Source organism: Hemicordylus capensis, chromosome 2, assembly GCF_027244095.1.
Source record: "Hemicordylus capensis ecotype Gifberg chromosome 2, rHemCap1.1.pri, whole genome shotgun sequence".
In the NCBI taxonomy this organism is placed as follows: Eukaryota; Metazoa; Chordata; class Lepidosauria; order Squamata; family Cordylidae; genus Hemicordylus; species Hemicordylus capensis.
In genome coordinates, this window is record NC_069658.1 from 281,246,132 (window position 1) to 281,268,861 (window position 22,730).

Below are 22,730 nucleotides of genomic sequence, written 5' to 3' on the forward strand. Positions count from 1 at the left end.
CCTTAGGGAGGAATTGTACATCAGGCCTAAGTACCACCTTGTCTTTGTGAAAGTGCAGATAAGGTGGATCAACTCTTAGTGCCTGTAATTCACTCACCCTCCTAACTGAGGTTATGGCCACCAGAAAGGCAACCTTCGAGATAAGGAGACAGGATTCAATGGAAACCAAAGGCTCAAATGGGGGCCTCATCAAACCAGCCAAGACAGATATGTCCACAGACAGATCCCAGGTGGGTGACACCACAGGGTCATCAGGAAACACATGGGAAAGACCCTTCAAGAAACTTTTAACTATTGGGTCTTTAAACCAAGAGGCCCGGGGCACCAGGGAATGTGCCACAATGGCAGCCAAATGTACCTTAAGGGACGACATCTTGTACAGACGGATTATATACATCAAACCCATGTAGGTTAGCAAAGGACCCAAAGCAAGTACACTTATGATCATAGGCTTTCCTAGTGGATTGTTTCCTCGCCACAACCAAGATGTCCCTTAGTCTTGGTGGGAAGTTGGCAGGATCTTCCAAGCCTTTAGGTGAAGGTCTCAAATGTTCGGGTGCTGAACCTGACCACTCTCATGGCAGTCCCAGTCCTGGTCCTGTCTCTAAACAGAGGATCGACCTTCAGAGCCGGAACAAGAGCCGTGACCCACAGGCGAAAGACACTCTTGATGCCGATGAGGCAGCGATCGATGTTGAGGCAACCACGGTGCATATTCTGCAGGTTTGGGGGGCAAGTAGGCCTCCCCCCCCCCCGATGAAAAGTAGCCAGATTTGTCAGTTACTACCGACTGCTCTCTGCGTGGTTGCGCCCGCTTGGGTTCCATTGACTCTCCGGTCAATGGTGAGTCCAATCTAGGCTTTTTGGTCATTGGGCCTATCAATGCAGATGCCGCCACATTCTTCATCTTCTTCGGGATCGGGGACAGGTGTTGCCCCGCTGGAAAGTCCTGAGGCAACTTTGGCTTCTTCTTTTTCTTTGGTTTCGACACCGATGCGGTCGTGGAAGGATCAGGACCAGCTGGTAGAGGGCATCAAGGCAAGTCCTCTGAGTGCACCAAAGCACTTGAACCTGTCAAAGGAACGATGGTGGGGGGGGGGGGGGCGCCAAACCGGTATTGAGGCCAGAATAGTGTCCACTGGAGTTGATTCAGGATGGTCAGGCTGTACCAATGAAGCCATTTTAACTGACCGCTTCAGAGATAATGTCTCCAACGAACTGAGAGCCAGATCCCACAGGACTGTGTGCAGGCGAGAAGCCCTATTCTTGTGAGCCTGCTTCATAAACCTTTGGCAGTGAAGACAGGTCTTGACAATGTGGGATTCCCCCAAACAAAGAAGACACTTGGTATGGGTATCGGGGAAGGGATCTTAGATCCACAGCAAACACATTTTTTGAAGTTTGTGGTGTCCGTCATAAACACCGTAGGCCGGCCAGCCACCAAGCTCCGTCCCAGTCGGGATTGGAGCTCTAAAGGAGGAAAAGAAACCCACAAAAAGTAAAAAGCTAAGAGAAAAACGCTACTACACAAAGAAATTAAAGTAAGAAGAGAGAAGAAAGCAGGAAAAAACAACAAGGGGATAGACAACAATCCTACTTGTTGCCGAGCTGCAGACTCCATGATGTTGACTGAAGTGCAGATGACGAAAGACTGAGGGGATGTGGAGTGGCGCAGCCGCATATAGTGGCTGGGGGCGGGGTACCTGCCCAAAGCAGGAGAATTGAGCTTGTTAGGCTCCAACGAGGTCTCTGTGCAGGTGCAGAGCCCATTGGTGTAAAAGACAGAGACCACGTCGAAGAACCACAGAGCTCTGTGGGTGCCAGGCGTCGAAATCAACTTGATAGCACACTTTTCTTTACTTTACTACCCTTGAAAACTGTTTGGAAATTTCAGCTGAACAAATGTGGCCACCCAGTTTTTTGTGAGAGCAAGAAAAAGCAAGTGGGTAACTTCAAGCCTAGTCTATTTACACTGGCTGTCTATGACCATCTGAATCCACTTCAACATGATGCTTTTCATTAGGGATGTGCACGAATTGCAATTTGTAGCATTCATTCATTCATTCATTCATTCATTCGATTTCTATACCACCCTTCCAAAAATGGCTCAGAGCGGTTTACACAGAGAAATAATAAATAAATAAGATGGATCCCTGTCCCCAAAGGGCTCACAATCTAAAAAAGAAAAACAAGACAGACACCAGCAACATTCACTGGAAGTACTGTGCTAGGGGTGGATAGGGCCAGTTACTCTCCCCCTGCTAAATAGAATCACCACATTAAAAGGTGCCTCTTTGCCAAGTTAGCAGGGCAGGTGTACTATGATTTGTAGCACATCCCCGGGCCCTTTAAAATGGTGAAGAGCAGGTGCATACCTGCTCCTCCATCACTTGCCACCACTTCCTGAATCGGGGGCACTTCTCACAGCTATCTGTGCTTGTGGGCCGTACTTTCCCCGGCTGCCCTCATGTGCCTGTGTCGCGCGAGAAAAACTGGGGGAGAGGACCACTGGTATGTGCAGATAGCTGGGAGGAGCACCGCCAATTCAGGAAGTGGCGGCAAGCAGCAGATGAGCAGGTATGCAGCTACTCTCCTCCATTTTAAAGGGGCTGCGAATGTGTTAAGAATCGCACCACAAATAGAAATACATGAACATCCCTACTTTTTATTTTTAAAGATATAAATTGTTTGAGCCCTATGTACCTCAAGAAACACCTTCTTCCATATGCACTTCACCATTCCTTAAAACCTTCAAATGAAGTTCTGCTTGTGACTGCATCACTGATGCAAGTAGGATCACATACAGTCCACAACAGAGCAATTTTGATGACAGCATCGACCCTCTGAAACTTCCTGCCAAGGGACTTCAGAGTAGCCTCCTCCCTATCTATTTGCCTTCCACTGCCAGTTCCACTGCTTTTTATAGAGGCACTGGCTTTGGTAAATTAGTTGCATTTCAGTTAGAGTGTTTCAATTCAGTTTCAATGTGTTTATTTAGTCCACAGGCCTTCCATAAACAAGATAAAATACTAAAATACAGGAAAGAGCAAAAGTATTTAAAATTATACATTATATAATAAATCTTTAAATATTTTTAATAGCAACATTAATAAACATGAAAATTCTCCTATATATTTAAGGTTGTCCATAAAGCTAAAATACATATCAAAACTTCACTTACAGTACAATGCATCCTTTGTATGTACTATTATTATTTCTTATGCAGCTAAATTAACAATGGTTGTTAACTATTGATTACCTGAAATCTTGTCTTAATAGGAGCAGCAATACACTTGGCCATATTTATCATGCTATACAAAGTAACAGAGAGTTACTTTGACATCCTGACTAACGAAGCGTTTGCATAATGAGCAAAATTATGATAGCGCAAGAAGATCACATGGTTGCACTAAAACCTCCAAATATTTGCATAATCATTTAATTGCACAGTGGTGCGATCACGCAATTACACAGAAGCTCCATTTTTTAAAAATGAGATGTGCAGCAGATGTGCAGGATGTGCAGCATGCTTGTGTTAGCTCCACACTAGTATGGAATGCAAGCTTCAGACTTAGTACAAGTAGCAAGTGCATCACCTCTGTACTAGTGTGACATCCTTCCACACGTGCTTTGTTAGTCAGAGGCAACATAAATATGTGAAATAAAAATGTCTTACCAGGAAACAGAAGAAGTAGTGAAAATAAGAAAGAACATACTTATTACTTTTAAAGTATAAGCAAAGCTTTTTCATGGTCAAGACTCCACACAAATTTGAAACAGTTAGATCACCTCCCATTTCACATCACATGTTATTTACCTTTTTGGAAAGTCAGTCCAATTTAAATTCTTCTATCTCAAGGTTTTTATCTTATCTGTATTTTAAAGCTCTACCTTATCTATATGTCACCTTGAGAAGGGTTTATTGTAGATAGGGTTTCCATATCCAAGCTTCCCAAATCCGGGTGGCCTAATTTGCATATTATGCAAATTATGTGGCAACTAGTTTGCATTTATTTATTTATTTGCCAGATTTGTATACTTTCCATTCCTCCTCTGCCCTCCCATGTGATTGGATCCAGATTAAAATCCGGGCAATCTGGGCAGCGCATTTGAAATCCGTGTAAATCCGGGTGGAATTTAGCAGCCGGGTGGAGGAGCCAAAATCCAGGGGCTATCCTAAATTCCAGGGGACATGGCAACCCTAATTGTAGAAAGGAGATTAGTAAAAGATATAATAAATAAAATTATGGAAGCTGCTGAATGAAAACCCTGAGGTGAGTATAGATAAATGATGGAGATCTAAAGTTTGACTAGAAGTATGAGATCAGATCATTAGGTTAGGAAATCAGCAGAGTTCTAGGGCCAGATTCCTTAAGCCACACTCTTCCCCCCCGCCCGCTGCTCAATGAAGTTCTGCACATCCCACTGCTTCCCTGTTAAGAGCAGAGACATGTAAAGTGACATTTGCTACTTGTTTCTTCATCTATCAGCCAAAATAAACTTCTTCTCCTATTTAGATCATGCTCTGTATCACTATTTCATTGAAGAGACACAATTCACCTGCAAGTTCCTTATGCACATACAGGGTTCATCCAATAAAATAAAACAGATAAACTCTTACAGATAGTGGAATCCTATGCATAAATCTGAATTGCAGAATCTATAGGATATCACTGGATAAGATGTCTAGCTGTGGGTAGTAATATATTTATTTCCCAAGTGTCACACTAAGGAGGAAATACATATATAGGATCTCCCCCCATATTCATACCAACACAAGTTGATAATGGTTTTCCTCCACAGTCCCCTCCCCCCTTATTTCCTCCCAATTCTCCCAGAAAGAAATGCTCATTTTTAGCCGGAGGCCTTTTCCAAATTTGCCAAGGAAAAAAATTTGAAAAAAATCCCCTTCTGTCTTGCTCAGAAGTTCATATGCATTGAATGGGCTCCTTATGGATTAGTGTTTATAGAAGTGAGAATTGGACTTTCTCTCTCTGTTGATATTGTTATAAGAGAAATTGTATACTCTTCTGCTTACCCTGATATGACAATGATTGCTATGTAATTCTATAGTATTTTCATTCCATTGAATTGAAAAAATCCACACAGTCCAGAGACCCTAAAATAATTACTTCTGCATTTCCTTTTTGTTTTACCAAGCCTAAACCCAGCTCGAAAAAATAAATCAAGACATTATGACACCTGTCTCTTTTTGTCTAGCTTTTTTGAGATTCTAGTTTCCATGATGTATTTATCTTTTAAAGTAACCTGCAGAAGCTTTTATACAGTACCTACGTGACCTGTTATTTGTGCCAAATTCAAATCCTAGGTTACATCAGCAAAGATGCATTTGCAGCTAAAAGGGGAGGTTGGTGCTTACACTGCAAGTAAATGTTAAGGTCTCTTGGCCTTTTTTATTCAGCAATAAAAATTAAGATTTGGGCTACTTAACCATACCCCCAAAGGTCATTTGTTTGAAATGTAGTCCTAATCTTTTAACCTCCCTGAAAAAAATGTACCCTGGTGTTTAAACAATGAACTGCATGGCCCTGATGAACCTGGCCGGGGCGGGGGGGGGGGGAACAAATGCATAAATTTAAACAATAAAGGTTCTCAAGAGAAAGTTATTCATCATATATATTCTAGCATTGTTATCTGAAATTCTGCTATTTTAATAAATATGACTAGGGTGGTCATCATCTTCAAGGACAGATGGGGCAGGGGGTATGGCTTAAAACACACCAGGGTTGATGACTCCAGGACTAGATAAAGACCACAATCATTGACTACCACCACTACCCCAGGAAAAGGGTAGTTTTCTTATCTCTTGCACCATGAACAAATGGGTTTGTTCTGCTACCACTTTAGCAAAAAACTATGGCTGACTCCAGACTAGTGAAGCATCGTTGCTTCAACTAACTCAGCCATTGCTCTTTTTTCAGAGAGCAACAACATTTTAATGCCATATGAAGCAACACATCTACTGATCATAAAGTTATTCAGGCAGTGGTTTTGGTTGCCTGAATTCCCACTGCAACCGTGGCCTCTGCATATAAGCTATTGGCTTTTATAGGTTCCTTAAACACTTCACTCTGTCTGCTAAACAATGTAGGAGTTGCCGAAAGAGCTTGTGGATAGCAGCAATGTAATTAAAACCTGTGATGAGGGGCGGGGGGAACCCTCAAAAGAATTAGATACCTCCTTCCAGAAAATAAAATGGATTAAAATGTTCCTTCTACAAATAATTTAAAGATAGTAAGAAATAAAAACCATTCCTCCGCAAATTCAAAAAACTCACTACCACTGGAAAAAAAGAATGTGTAAATTCTTTTGGTGACCACACTGGTTGGGTGTGTGTCACACCAACTAATGTAATCTGCAGACCAACTTGTGACTTAGATTTGGTTGTGAGGAAAGCCCTTGTCTTCTCCGTGCTAACAGATGAAATGAGCTGGTAGTTTCATTCAAGGTTATGTATGTGCAGATCTTAAAGCTACAACTCAAATGATTCATTAATATCTTTCACAAAGAACAAACATCAGCTGTGGGAGTTACTGCAACTAGAGTGAGAACCTGCCACTTAAAGACCCTGAATGATACACAACTATGTTAGAACCGCCTGCTTGATCAGAAGCATGACAGAAGAAAACTACAAAAGAAAACTAGGTCCATCACAATTGCCTCTGCTGGACCTAGTTTGTAACAGAAATTAGTGATGATATACCATATTTTGTCTAGAAAACCTAATCACCTTTTGATAGTAGCAAGTGGCAGACACCTAAACCAACAGTATAAGTGTATTGTCAAAAATACATAATTAGATGTGTGTTTTTTTAAAAAGGCATTCCCTGCATCTTACGCTGATATATCCTAAACACACTTACTCGGAAGTAAGCATAATTCAAGCAAGGTTATTTGCAGCACCAAATAAATGGTGCTGGGCTGCAATCTTCAGAACAAATAGTGCAATACTAGGGTTTGCCAAATCTCAGGTGCCAGGGAGCCACAGCACCTAGAAATTTAACCGTGGCACCTAGACTGTGATACTTAGAGGTAGAGTTATTTAATAAAACTTTTATATGTCTCAGGCAGCCTTATTTCTGTTCTAAGTATGTTACTTATAAAACGGATAAAGAAAAGCCCATTTACCCCTTCTCCCCAATGTCTGTTACTACATCCGTAATTTTGTCAAGTGTTCATTATCTGGCTCCTAAATTTATGGGCTGGCTCCTATATCCAAAGATAAATTGTTAACGCTTGTGCTTTGCTGAAGTAAGTTCTATGATAATTGCAACTTGTAGCTCTGGTATTCAATTTTTTAAAATGACTGACACACTGATCCCAAGCATCTGTGCCATCTGCCGCAATGCCAACACACAACTGTGTTCACTGAAATTAAGCTGAAATAGCAGTTCATTCACCCCACTGTAAGCACATATAATTACTGGCACACCAAAATAAAATCAAACACCCGTTCTGCTGGCATACTAGGTGTTGTTTTTTAAGTTCAGTGGAACTTACTCCCAGATAAGTGTGTATAAACCATTTAAGCATTTGCTTGCATTTAAACTGATGAATCTGTACAGTATGTGCATTTAAGCAGGTTTTGTCCCATTGAGTTGGTACTAAGTCATCTTAAATATACATTTGCCAGATTAAATGGCATGGACTATACACTTAGGTGCTCCAATCCCTCTGATTTGCATTTAGACTTAAATCCTACTACTCCCGGTTAACTTGTGGAATGTACAGTAGCGCCAGCAAAAATTCAGTTTTGTGACATCCAGAAGTGTAAGCCATAACCACACTGTAATGTCATTAATTTATACTGAATGAAATTTACCTGACACTTAAATTTTATCATTTTTTTTAATGAATTAGAAAATAAATTTAAATAATCACTGAGCTAGAGCAAAGAACTGGAAAAAGAGAGTTAATTAGAACTTTCCCTAAAAACTTGATTACAGAGGGGAAGAGAAATTACAACACATTCAACTGGCAATATTTCTGGCAATTCACTAACTGGTCTATATCAGCCATAGCTTGCAGCATACACACCCAGCCAACTTCTCTATTTTGAGAGCTGCATTAAAGCACAACTGGATGAGAGTTACTTCTGACAGTTGCCAGGATGCCCAGTACAGGAACTTTCTATGATGATGGTACATTAACAGAGGATTCCAAGTACAGACATGTTGCACAAAATTTCTCTACGCAGAAGCTATGCCCTCAAACAATCAAGAATGCCTTTTCTGTTTTGTTTTGTTTTTAAAGAAATGATAAAAAACGATGGGGGGGGGGGGGGAAGAGAACATCCTGCGTGAAACCGCATCCTGAAACAAGCATCACCACGATTCACTGTAAATAAATACTCTCTCCTTGCAGCACTTCCGTCAACTGTCACTGCCTTGGCTCCAATCACTTTCAAGTCCAAACAGGAAAGCAGAGAAAAGCGAGTGAGATGGCAGATATGAGGTTTAATTTGCTTTTCACTAAAGGTTTTTTTTGGTGTTTTTTTTGGTGGTGTGCTTCCAATTCTTTGGGACTGCCAGCTGCCTGGAATCACTCCTGGACCCAGTTTTTTCCTGTTAACCTTCATAATTGTATTATGATGGGCAAGCCCACAAACTGTGCTACAAAAGCTGCAAGAAGTGCAGCTCCTTCCTCTTTTTTCCTTTATTAGATAAGCAGCCAGATTCAAACACTGCTGTCGCCTGCAAACAGAAACGACAAACTGAGATCTGCTGGAGAGGTTTGGTCACCTATGGTTTCCTATAATTCAAGATAGATAGATATATAGGGAGAGAGAGAGAGAGAAAGCTGGAAAGCAGAAGATTAAAGACTAAAGTAAGGCCAACCTCAATTTATTCAAAAATTTGAGAAAATATAAGTAAACTTGGAAAGATCAAAGATGTGATATGGATAGCAGCTGGGCTGGGGCAGCGAAATAGCATTGGGAGCCAACTTAGCACTTGCCAAGCAGGGTTAAAAGGGGTGGGGTTTTTACATTTAAAGTGAGGTTTGCCTGGATTTATAGGAAGAGGTATGCTGCCTAGATCCACCACTCCCTCCTAAACAGAGAGTAGAAATCGTGCATGTGAATTTGTGCAAAGGTATAGGACTGGGCTGCAACACAAGAATATAAAGGCAGCAGGATGTTTGTTATTTGAGTAAAGCAGAAGGCTTAAAACTCTCTGAACAATCACTCAGATGAGAAACAGCCTTGGCAGCCATGCCCTAAAAGAAGGTGGGGTGGGTGGGGCATGTCCTGATGCCCAAGGTGCCCTCCTGACAGTCATATGCACACACAAAAAGAGCAATTTAATTAATAAAAAGAAAATGAAGCATTACACATAGGAACTTATGATGAATAAGCTGTGATGTCTCCAAGGCTTCTGAAAAATCATGTCCTCACAATTCACTCCTAAGACATGAGTTAATATTCTGGCAGGTACACTTGCCAAAAATAGTTAATTGTCTGCCTATGAAACCATGGCTTGGAGAAAGTGCAACTGTTGGACAGTTCTTTTTTTTTGCAAAGGGAAGTTTCCTCCTCATTAGCAGGGGGTTTCTTGAATGAATTTATATATACAGTCTAAGGTGCTCTGAGATATCATCATATTTAAAGAAGGAGCACTTCCCTTTTGTCACAGTAAGCTTTCCCAATGTGCAGAATCTATAGGTATTTTAAAATGTAAACAGGTCACCTAACACTGAATATCTATTTTGTCTTAAGTCCTTGCCTTTAGAATGCACTAAAACAAACATTGGTGTGGGATAAATCTTTGAAGTTCCAAATATGGAAATCCCCATGCAAATGTATTCCTACCACACATTTATGAATGTATATCTTGGAGATGGAATTACAACCACCCATGCATGTTACACTGCTCCACAGTGTTGCTATCTCCACCCAGTGAGCTGTTCACAAAGGCTTACTATGAACATCAGGCCATTTTCTCCATACCATAGAACATATTTGAAAGTAAGGCCTCTGGTGGCAGGTAGAAAAAAGCCCAGGTCCACTAGCCATATCACACAAATGGCTTGCAGGACAACAACAGTCAATGCATGAGATTATCCAAAGCAGCCTCTAATATGTGGCCATGACATGAGAACAGAGGCCACCTTTACAAGCTGACTACTTGAGCTATCTGTTTAGTTAGCAAAGGAGATCAAACAAGCTTTTTCCTTAGCACATTCTTTGGAGGCATTTATCATTTCCAAAAACAAGGAAGATCACATCAAGCTCAGAGCTTAGGAAAGTTATGTACATACCCAGAACAAGTATCCCACCTTTCTATAAAGGATCTATATATATATATTTCTCCTGGGTGTGACCAGGAAAAATGCATCCCAGCAGCCCAGCTGATTGGCTGGGCTGCGGGGGCGCCTGATTGGTCCTGACACACACCCAGGAGAATTATGCGAGGCGGTGGAAGCCATGGCTGGGGAGCCAGGCAGACCCGGCCACGGAGGGCCTAGCCGGGCCCGGCCGCGGAGGCGAGGCGGCGGGCCTGGCGGCGGGCCCGTCCACAGCAGCACTCTGGGGCCGGCCGTGGCAGCGGCACACTGGGTCCGGCCGCGACCGCGGCGGCCCGGTGATGGTGGTGCGGCAGCGGCAGGGCGGGGGCGGCCCGGCAGCACGGGTGGTGGTGGCGGCCGGCCCGGCCGCGGCGGGACTCAGTCAGAGACTGGGGCAGGTGTGGTGGGTGGAGAGGTAGCTGGCCCCAAAGAGCACACAGATGCTCTGTGTGGGGGTCGGCTAGTATTCCATATTTCCCAAAGAGGGCATGATCAGAACATTCACCCTTGGAGGCAGTTTAAAACTAATCTAATCTGGAATTATTTACATAATACACAACCTGTCCTAGGTCAGAAGCTGAACACACAGGCTCACTGAGTCGGTTTTGATTCTATTTCTCTTCAGACATTTTTTTTAAAGGATGCTATACACAATTAAAGCATCCAAGCGGGAGCAGAAGTCCAACCCCCGGAGCATCACTGGCATGTCACTCGCCCTCCCACTTGCGCTCTTCATGGTTATGGATCGCACCCGTTTCCATGATTAGTGATCATCTAGTCATGGAAACGGGTGCTCTCACACTTACGTCTTCCACCTTTTTACATGAACACTGTAACTGTGAAGTGTGCAAGAGGGAGGGTGAAAGATGCGCCAGTAGCAGGACTTGTATCTTGTATACCACTTTGGATGCTGTAATGGTGTACATCATCTGTTTAAAAAAAAATCTGAAGAGGGCTTCTGAGGATGCTTACTGATTAGTTCTAGCAACAGTCACTGTTATCAATCATAAATAGGGGTGTGCATTTTGGAATTTTCTTGTTTCGATTTGTATCCGAATCGAAACAACCCCATTTTGTTTTGTACCCAAATTTTCTGAATCCGAATCAGCCCTGTTTTGTTTTGTAGCCGAATTTTCCGAATCCAAATCGATTTGGATTATTAAAAAGGATCCCAGGGCAAAAAGAGTGGGTGGTGGTGGTAGTGTCCAATGGGTGGAAGCTACCACCCAAATTTCAAAGGAATTAGGCAAAGGGCTGATTTTTTGTGAATTTTTAAAGTTTACACATCTTTAAGAATTTTCCCATAGGGAATAATGGGGATTCCAGCAAATGTATCGCTTTAAATCAAGGGGAAAGGGATGACCCAGAGCGGAGTGTGGTGGGTGGTAGTGCCCAATGGGGGCAAAGAAACTTCCAGAATTATCTCAAAAGAATTAGGAACATAGGAAACTGCCATATACTGAGTCAGACCATTGGTCTATCTAGCTCAGTATTGTCTTCACAGACTGGCAGCGGCTTCTCCAAGGTTGCAGGCAGGAATCTCTCTCAGCCCTATCTTGGAGAAGCCAGGGAGGGAACTTGAAACCTTCTGCTCTTCCCAGAGCGGCTTCACCCCCTGAGGGGAATATCTTGCAGTGCTCACACATCAAGTCTCCCATTCATATGCAACCAGGGCAGATCCTGCTTAGCTATGGAGACAAGTCATGCTCAGCCACAAGACTAGTTCTCCTCTCCATTGGGCAAAGGGCTGATCTTTTGTGAATTGTTGAAATTTACGTGTCTTTTAAGATTTCTCCCATAGGGAATAATGGAGGTTTCAGCAGCCCCATAATTCCACTTGGGGGGCACTGGGGTTTCCCAGAGCAAGGGGTTGTGTAGTGCACATAGGGTGCCAATCACCTCCATACCCACAAGCCTTTGGGGTACTGGGTTTTGTGTTTCTGAGATGTTCGTTGTAGATTCTCTGGTAGCATATGAGATTTTCAGTGAAAAACAAGAATCCACTCTCATATGCTACCAGAGAATCTACACTCAGAACACCACAGAAACAACAGAACCCAGCACCCCATGGGTTAGCAACCGTTCCCCTGTCCAATGTGGGGTCAGTAAAGAGTGGCAAGAAGCAAAAGAGCCAATGGGGAACAAGGAGGGAATTGTCAGCACGTCAGCCGATGATTTAGGTCACCGATCAGAAGGCTGGAAGGGTGGGAAATTCAAAGAGATGTCAAACACAAAATGGAGACTGACTCAGAGATCACTACAAAATGGAGGTCTGAAACAACAAAACGTTTTGTAGTCGAAACAGGGACGTTTTGTTTTGTATACAAAACTTTTGGATCTGGAAAATGGGTGTTTTGTTTTGTCTACAAAACACCCGAAACAGGCTGTTTTGGGTACAAAATGTTTTGTATCCGAAACGTTTCGCACATCCCTAATCATAAACACAGGAAGCAAGGAGAATCTTTAAAACAGCATAAGGAATGTACACTAAGTAAAACTTGCAATGTACTATAGAGGATATCAGTCACCTGCAAAACCACTTTCCTCTCTTCTTTGTCACATTTGTACTTGTAGTGATCAGCCACCCCTCCCCTCAAGAGTTAACTGGAATGAACCCTGTCCTTACTGACAGGCTGGTGAACTCCAGCGTTCAGCCAATTAGCACAACAGGTGGATGGGACCTAGAGAGCTCTTGGGAGGAAGAAGGCAGTTCTTTGTTTGAGAAGAGAAGGACATATGGCAAGGAAGAATGGCTGCAGGAAGATGACACTGCAAGTCCTGGAAAGCCAAGAGGGCAGGAGACTTGAATTCTCAACCAGGGTTTGGTGAGTACAAGAAAAGGAAGTTTGGGCTTTTGCTTCGAGAAGTTTCATCTAGGGAAAAGATTGTTTAGTCAGACTTTGAGTTAGAAGTTATATTCCTTTTTTCTGTGTGTTTTGCATATTCCTGATATTGGTCTATTATAGTTTACCTATTATAGTTTACCTACAACATAATTGAAACAAGGAACACTAGCCTACGCTCCATACACCTAGGGTGCACAAAAAGACTCTGTACGTATCGAAGTGTGCTTTGGAATTTTCCTAAATACCTGTTCTTTGCATCTGGGTAACCGAGATTTTTAAAGTGTGCCACCCCAACATCATTCAGGGTGCTTTTGAAGTATTCTTGTAACCTACTGAGTATTCTTTTTATCTGAAACTAAAAGCTGAGAAAGCCTCAGATAGATGAAGTCTATGGTACAAATAAAGCTGTTTTTCTTTTTGTTCTTTTCTTTTACAAGCCTCTCCAAGTTTATTTTTAACTCAGGAAAGTGGGGAGTGAAAGGAGGGTTTAAATTGGCGCAAACATGTCCTTAGGAGCTCAGCAGCTATCAGTTTTCTCACCACCTGTAAGCTTGCATGTGGAAGATTTTTGTACTTTTCCAATAGCAAAATAAAGAGAGTTTTCCCTGGGAATTCCACCCCGAATCCACCCCGAGTTCAAGCTCTATAATAAAGAGGGGTGGTAGCGGCAGCCATTTTTGAACCTACCAAAAATACAGAAGAGTTTTAGGAGAAGCCTAGGCAGGAAACTCGGAAGGGATGATTCAACATTTCTTTCCCTCATGTGAGCTTGCTCTGAGACAAAGGCTTAAGTCCACTACAGCACCTACTGAGAACCTCTCCCTTTCTTTTTACTTTGCCTGAAACATTTTCTGACAAGTGTTCTAGAAGGCAGGTATGGAATGGCCCTCTCTCTCTCTCTCTCTCTCTCACACACACACACACACACCCACACACACACACACACACTTCCAGAAAGATCCATTTCAGACAGCAGGAAAAGGCCAAAGACAAAAGGAGAGTATAGTGAGACGGGGGGCAAAAGGAGGGTGGAAGAAAGTGGTGCCTCTTTTTTCAATGAGGGGCTGCCCTACTGTCCTGCACCACTTCCTCAAAATAATCTACTTGCTGACCATGGTTGTCATTATGAATGTGCACAGTTTGGCATTAGAGGGTGGTCATGGCAGAAAAACAGTACCATCATCGGTTAAGTAATGGCTCTCAGATGTGACCTACCAAATCAGAAATCAATTTAAGCATGCTAAAAGCCACATAAGAAATCTTACCCATGCAATGCTTATACAGCAAACAAAAGCTGTAGTGGTTTTGGAAAAGGGTTTTAATATTTTGAACTAATTGAGCTGAAGATTTTTCTTTTTTACCAAACAGATCTTTCCAGTGGGTTAAATTTATACTTGCACTGCATTTCTTGGCTATGATTATGTATCCCAAAACTTTATCCAAGTTATATGTTGTATAACCTCAGAGGAGTACAGTGCCTCCAGATCTTGAGAAAACACACTGAGAATCAACTAAGAAGCATCATTTCAAGAACCCAAGGCCTAGGTTTCATAGCATTGAATCAAACAGCCTTGCATATGTTTGGGATCAGAGGTTTAAGGAACATAACAGAACAATATTACCACAATGAGCAGCTTAGAGAGCCATCTTTTATAGAACTTACTATAATCTAGGCACAAAGATTTCATTGCAATTTAACTAATCACAAGTATTCTGGTCTTCAGGATGGCTAGCCAAACCTTCTTCCTAACTTACTCAGAGTAGATGTAGTTTAGGAAGGATCCTTTAGAACAGGGATTCTCAAACTTGGGTCCTCAGGTGTTATTGGACTTCAACTCCCATAATCCCCAGCCTCAGTGGCCTTTGGTTGGGGATTATGGGAGTTGAAGTCCAATAACACCTGAGGACCCAAGTTTGAGAATCACTGCTTTAGAATATTGTCAATTTGCTAAAGGCCAGTAACTTGCACTGACTTGGGTGGAAAGATATGTCACCGACATATATTAGGCTGTCCGTGTGACGCACCAGGATCCGTGTGGATCCCAGCATGTCCACTCACCAGAACCAATTTTTTATCCCAGCCTTTAGCTGAGGTTAAAGGTGCAAGTGGGCCCTCAACTACGGCACTGGAGTCATGTGTGTGCTCAGACTGCTTGCTGCCCGAACGGACACAAAGATTGGTGCTCTGCATGGTGGTATCCCCCAACACACCATTCTTGCTGCTTGTATCCCATTGTGGGATACGTGGAGGCTGGGAGAAGGGAGCAGCGTGGGTTGTCTGGGCATGCAGAAGCACACCAAAGATGCAGCATTAGATCGTCTGGTGGGAAGGTAGGTGAAAGCCTGCCTCCACCCTCCACAGCAGGGAATGTGTGAACAGCCTTTAAGTTAAAACAACAACCACTGTCACTGGAGAAGTGTTTAGCGTTATCTGAATTGGTCATGCAGCCCACACAACACATTTTTTAAGGACTACAAACTTTTTGCTCTGCTGTAAATGAGCTTCTATCTGATTAGATAAATATTCATGGAGTTTATTTTTGGAAGAGCAAAAAAATAATGAAATAAAACAAATGTGAAGAAAAACGATTGCTGAAACATGTGGTAAATAAAAGTTTTACAAAGCCCCAGAGGGTTCCCAATGGCATTTCTTCCTCTAGTCACAAACCCAGATTTTCAATTGTACACATTAACAACAATAATTAAAACCTAAACAGTGAGTTATACACCTTTTGGGTATTTCCTTTCGGCTTGTAAAACAGCTACTACAAATAAATACAGGCTAACTATATTCACATTTTGTCATGCATGGGAACGCATGCTGTTAATATAAATAAAATAAATGCTGGCTGTGATGCATGTACATTACGATACAAATTTCATTCTTTTCAGGGTGTTTTGGGGATGGGGGGAGGAAATACTATGATTGATTCTGTGTTTTAAAGCAATTGTGCAAATCAGAAGTGTGACCAGGAGTGTTGCTTTAAGTGGAGGAACTTCAAAGTACAAAATATTATAAAGATTTAGGATCCAAGGTCTTGTTTTACTCAAGAAATTTGCCTATATTTTAAAGGAGGTACATTCACAGCTATACTTTCTACCAAGACTGTACACCACAAACTTTTTCAAATGGATAAAAAAGTTGTTCTTACTCACTCACATACAGTCATCTGTGTAACTATATTTGTGGTGCCTTTCCCTCACAAATGAATGAAACTGTCTCAGTACAGAAAAAATAGACGCAGGGTGGTATCAGCTACCCTATGCAAAATTTGTCTCTGACTGGGTATGCATTACTGAGCTATGAAGTAAGTCAGTGTATTGTGGTATTGGAAGACACATCCAGCTCTTCTTCTTCTTAGCATAATAGTTTTCAGTGTTTGTTAAATGTTCATTTCCTGTGGATATTTTTTAAAAATGTAATTCCTATTCAAAATTGTGCTATAATATCCTTTTCTGAAATCTGTGAAGACTGTACCTTAGAAGGGTTTGAAACATAAGCCTTTTTATCTTGTTTTGAATTACTTAAATAAAAGCTGCTGGCTAATAAACAATTATCCAAAATACTCCCCCCCACCCTTCACACAAGCTAAGCATGTACTAAAGCAAAAAATATTATTATCCTTCTAGCCTCATTTTTAAGTTTTGGGCACTTCTATTTCATGTCCCTTGACACCTTTTCGAAGAATCCATCTACTTTATATTGGAAAGCCTCACATGAATAAAACTTTATGGCACTACAGGCATTTAGCCTTCCACTGACATTCCTGGCCTGTTCAGTTCTGCAATTCAATCAAAATCAAATCTCAAAATCCTCTTGTCAGCCAGCACTGCTTTCATATGCCCGAGCCTTGTGTAAGGATAACTGCATCCAATCTTTCCCCCCAAGCAGTGCTTATATTGTTTTATTACAGTTCAATGAGTGGAGTTCAAAATTACATGCAGCTGCCTACTACTGTGGTCTGTCTGTGTTACGCATGGACACAACTATTGCCCACCAGGCTTGAAATCATTCACTTACTGGTCTGGCAAGAAAGACTGTGAACACTTCTTTGTATGGAAGAACATCCTGCCTCCTAGATCTAAAGAGGGTGATGTTAACAGATCAGTCCCTTTATAAAAGGATTGTGAAAGCCCTATGAAATGCAACTCAAATGTGTTCAATGTTAAGCATGTGGCTAGCGCACATAAAAGCAAAGATAAACCTCAACATGCACTACTCATTCTTGGCAAAGCTTGTGAAGGGAAGATAAAGGACTAAAGAATAAAAGGAATCTCATTGAGTTTTATATGTGTTTTAAATGATGAAGCTCCATTTAGACAGCAGTTTTAAAAAAAAATCTCAACCCCTCTCTGTAATCTTTTCACTGAAACAAAAGGACTAAACAAAAAGCTAATTAGATACAATTTAATCAGATGAACAATGAGGCAATTCAAAATCCAGCAACTTAAAACTCTTACCCAGCTGATAGTTCCAGTACAGGGTAGTAGTCAAGAGAGATAGCATCAGTAATGAGAATCATTTCAATCTGACATATATAGAAGGTTTGAGGTAAAGAATGTGTCAAGAGGCTCCCCACCTCCCACGTTATAATCATAAATGTAAGAAAGCAATACTTGTGAACCAAGGGAAAGTAGCCTAAACCTTTGCCAGCTTGAGCAAACAGACCAGATGCCCAAGCTAAATTGCTTCAGATTGCTCCCTTCTCCTGGCAGGGTCTCTGTGCCCTTAAAAGCAGCATGGTGGGCAGAAGTTCAACACGAGCACCTTTCCTGGCATGGAAATTAGAGATGGGAAAATTGATTCGAGTGCCATTTTCTCCAGGGAGAGCTGGTCTACCAATTGGGGGCGGTGGGTAGTCTAGTCTTCCACTCTGGATTTAGCATGTCGGTTTGAATGGATTCAAACTCAAATTGGGGTGATCTGAGTGATTAAAAATCAAATCAAATTAGAACAAAGGACCTGATTCAAGTTCAAATCAAATCGACCCTGATTCAGCTCAAATTGATTTAAGTGATTTGAATGCCATTTTTTCCCCGGGGAGAGTTGGTCTATCAAATGTGGTTGGCGGGTAGACTAGCCCTCTGCCCTGGACTGACTACCCAGTAAACCAGTCCTCCGAGGCAGACCGACATACTAAGTCCAGAGTGGAAGACTGGACTACCCACCACCCCCAATTGGTAGACCAGCTCTCCCTGGAAAAAATGGCACTTGAATCACTCAAATCAGTTCGAGTTATTTAAGGCTGATTTGTTGAAACAGCCAGCCAAGCCAGTCATTTCGACGAATCAATTTGAGGATTTTGCAATTCAATTTGAGCTTGAATTGAATTGCAAAATCCAATTTGAGGACATCTCTAATGGAAATGCAGTGACAAGGAAAACGGTACCTGCTGAGTTCTAACTATGTTAGAAGTAAAGGTGGGAACCTTAAAGACACTTGCATATATGCAGTCAATACTATAATAATGGGCATGGGAATTGTATGACTAAATATACTCTAGGCAACTTAAAAGCTACATTTCAGGAAGAGAACGAAGCAGTAGGCATTGGGTATTACTGAATGCTAAAGTTTTATCTTTTTCTACATAAAAGTAAAATTCTACTGGAAACATGCAAAACTTTGTTTTTCTATAAAAACACCACAGCAGCATACATCACTTACAGAAATCTCATCATTAAGCTTTTTCTTCAACACTCCACACAGTCAAGAAAGGAGCCAAAATGAGAAACACACTAAATCCTCCTCATTGTTAATGAGATAATTTTGACTCAAATACTAGCAAATGGCCCTTTGCTTCCATTGAGTGAGTGGAAATTCCTGCACTTGCCACTCCTAGCCCTCTTCCCCCCATACACACAGCAATTTCCATGGTTACTTTGGTCATATTTTCCGCTTAAGCATTCTGAAGATTTACTTCCTTTTCCCAAACTCATACTCCCTTTTCATCATCACAGCCCCCAAATAGGAGAGATATAGAGTATGATGTATACAAACTTGCTGAAACATTTAGATCCTCAAAGGACCTTCCCTCAGATCCCTCTGACTCTGAAGGTGATATAAGTGGTGACCTGAAACAAGGCCTTCTATATTGTGGTGCTTCAAATTTGAAATACTCTCCTCTGCGAGCTTTGCCTGGGCTGACTCTGTCTCTGGGCCAGGTGAAAATCACTTTACTTTCCCAGAACTGTTAGATTTTTAGCTGTTCTATGCTTTAACCCAACTATCTCTGGCATTTTATTGGATGCTTTGTTTGATCTTATTGTTGCTTTACTGTGTTTTTCAATTAACCTATCTGGGAACTTTCAGGCTGAAAAGAGGGCACAAAATATCAACAACAAACAAGAAATCATGCTCAGTTCCCACATATAGTCCTAGCTGTGCATCTTTATTTTGCATTTTTTCAAATTCTGGCAAAAAAAAAGGGATATCTTTTTAAAAAATAAAAGTAGGCAACCGCCCACTTAGTCCCCTTAGCCCTTATTCCAACCAAAACAAAATTTGTGTGTGTCAAGCAATGAGGCTGTGCAAACAAGCAGCAGAAGCTAGGCTAGGGCAGCCCAGCCTAGGCTGGGCTGCTCATGTGCAATGCCAGGATCGAGGTTGATCCCGGCGCTGCCTCCGCTGCAAGCCTGACTTTTTACCCCGATCCTTAATCGGGGTTAGAGGGTGGAGTGCCCCCTCAACCCCAGGGCCAGGGTCATGTGTGTGTCTGGGCTGTGCACATAGAGTTGGGCGCCTAGAGCTCCTGACTAAAAAAGGATTTGTCACAGTGCATTGAGGAAAGTCTCAACCTGGTAACCGGGACTTGTTTTCCCTCCAGAAATCTGTGATGTCAGGTGCAGTGAGCACCTTGTGAGAGTGCAAGCTCCATGTCTCACACCTGGACCTTGCTCATCCAGGGAGAAGATAAGCTGTATCTTGCCTTCCACTGGTGCCCTCTCCACCCGCCGACAATGGCTGTGTGCACAACCTTAATGTGTGACAGCATTCTCGTATATTCATTCCCTATCAACCTTTCTTCTACATTCATTCTCTCCTTTTCCTTCCTGTTCTTGTCTTCATCACACTTGAAATTTAAACTGTAAAGTCCTCACAGTAGGGACCTGCTTTGTTTTTGCTTATGTTGCTCAGCAGAATCTCATATGCTGATGGCACTATAAATAAACAATAAAAATAATGTGTATCTTTGAAAGTTTTCCGGTTGGCAAAATAAATAATAAACACGAATAATGTATATCTTGGGAAGCTTTCAGGATGATAAAATAGCACAGAGACTTTCCAAATAAGCATTTATTTTTAGACTTCTCAGGCTTAAACAACAACAGCAACAACCCTGTTGTTGTTGTTGTTAAAAACAGGAGCTCAAGGAACAGGAAGATCATATTGCTTCTTGGCCATCCCACTTGCCCCAAAGAGGGTCCTGTGGCTAGACACTGGATTGGGACTCAAGAGATTAAAGTTCTATTCCTAGCCACAGAGAGATTATCTCACACCCACATGTCTCGGTTCTCCCAAGTTTGTGATGGGCACAAGAGTTTCCAACCTCACAGATGTTGTGAATTGCTCAAATACTGCAGTTCCAGTGAAATGTCGACAAAATAAAAATGAATACATTATTTTATTTCCCACATAATTTATGTTTGACATATTTGCTCAGCAGGGGCTCTGGCAGTATCTGTAAAAGATTTAGGTTTGGGGAAATACTGCCATGTAAACCATGCTTTTCCAGTACACAAACATTTACCCCATTTGCTTAGGAAATAATGTTTTAAGCAGTTTTCAAGCAAAGAGGAACTAGATTAATAAGCTTTAGTACTATAAACCCAGATAGACAAAGGTATGAAACAGGTATAGGTAATAATCAAAAGTATTTGAGAGCAGATCCATATATTAATGTTTCCACATCCTATCACTCACTTTAAAAAATCGGCATCTTGATGTGTCAGCTAGTGCAAAATCTGTGGTGTGGTGTGGTGTGGTGAGGTGGTCAGGGCCAAAACTCCAGTGAATTAAAACACATGCCAAAGAGATTTGCTTACAACTGGAAGTAAACCATACAAGAATACTTTTCTTTCCCTTTTTCTTCCTTGCAGCTGCATGGATCCCCAGAAAGGCTGCTCCTGTGGATTGAAGGGATGTCCGGAAAAATATGGGCTACTGAGAGGAGCCTGCAGCAGGAAGGGGAAATTAGCCAAAATCAGGCAGAGGCACTTTGCATGAGTGATGCCCAGCTTCCCCTGCAGCCCACCATACTACCTTCTACACTGTTCTGGAGAACCCCTGATTCTCAATTTAATCTGTCTAGAGGTCACAGGGGAAGAAGGGTTGGAAAAGTGTCCATCCGCTCATACTTCTCTGAATTCAACTCACTATCTTTCAGGTTAACTTATTTTACAGGGTTGTTGTGAGGATAAACTAACCCATAATATACTGCTCTGAGCTCCCTGGAAGAAGGCTGAGGTACAAATGTGATTAACACATAATAATGACATAAGTTTTCAGATCTATGATTTCCAGAAGCATAGAATTGTTAATTGAAAGATCTAATGTAGTTCCCAGTGGGATCTAATAAAAAGCACTTGAAGGAAAGCGGTGGCGGGGGAAAGCAAAATAACAGAGTTCAACTGCTCTCTAGCTTGTAGCAAAGTTTCAATATATAGAGAGTTGCATAGTGGTCCTCTGCAGCAGATTTCAGCTTGAATAAAAGCTAAAATAACATAACTGAACCGCTGATTGTGCAGTTTTAGTTTAGACAGAAATCTGGATTTGTCATCTAGCAGTGGAAATAAATAATTACTTAAGCATTTGGAAGAAGCAGCCCATTCCATGATATGGTAGAACCTGGATTTGATATCTAAGTAGATTTAAAATTAGCTTCCTGAGAGAGGCTTCGTGTCTTTGATAACAGCACAACATGCAGACACCAAACAAGAACCTCTCTTGAATGTGGGACTGTCATATAGCTGCTGAAGGAACAAAGACTGTTAGGAAAAAGGTTGGCAACCATCCAAAGAACCCATGCAGAAGTGCTTCCACACTAGTTACAGTAAGTATACATGGGGATGATAGCCAAGGCACATTTATCAAGTTATAAAATTCAAAGCCTTTCATCCATTTGGGTATCAGCACATGATGAACAACAGCTTTTTTCTAAACTATATCAGAAGGGAGTGCTAGACTCTTACACACTATTCAAATGTTTCAAAGTAGGAAAACAGAAGCGCTTCTTAAACACAGAGAAATACAATGCAGTAAAGCATCCCCTGGAAGGGTGAACCTCATATGGTATAACAACTGGAGGTCCACAAGCCAAATGCAGACCCTAAGAGGTGCCATCTTACCCTTCAACTGCCAATTCATTTTATTTCTTTTTCCTGGACAGCTTTAGGGAAAGAGCTGAGCATCAAAGGGAATTACTTGCTCACAAGCTCTGCTGTTTTTATTTAATTTATTTATTTATCTATCAAATTTGTATACCGCCCCAAACTTTCGTCTTACAGGACGAAACTTTCGTTTTTCTCACTCCCCGCTAGTTTTCTCAACAAGACGGTAGGAACAGAGGACTTGCTGTAGAT

At 41.7% G+C, this 22,730-nt stretch overlaps 1 protein-coding gene and 1 long non-coding RNA gene across 15 annotated transcripts in view; one reads left to right on the forward strand and one right to left on the reverse strand.

Annotated features, from left to right (window-relative positions):
* Positions 1-22,730, reverse strand: part of FOXP1 (forkhead box P1) — an 823,426-nt gene that overhangs the window by 592,433 nt on the left and 208,263 nt on the right. The window lies entirely within an intron of this gene.
* On the forward strand, positions 8,698-21,560 carry LOC128342742 (uncharacterized). Its single transcript, XR_008315145.1, has 3 exons — positions 8,698-8,752; positions 12,880-13,130; positions 21,249-21,560. It is a non-coding gene; the product is annotated as an uncharacterized LOC128342742 (long non-coding RNA).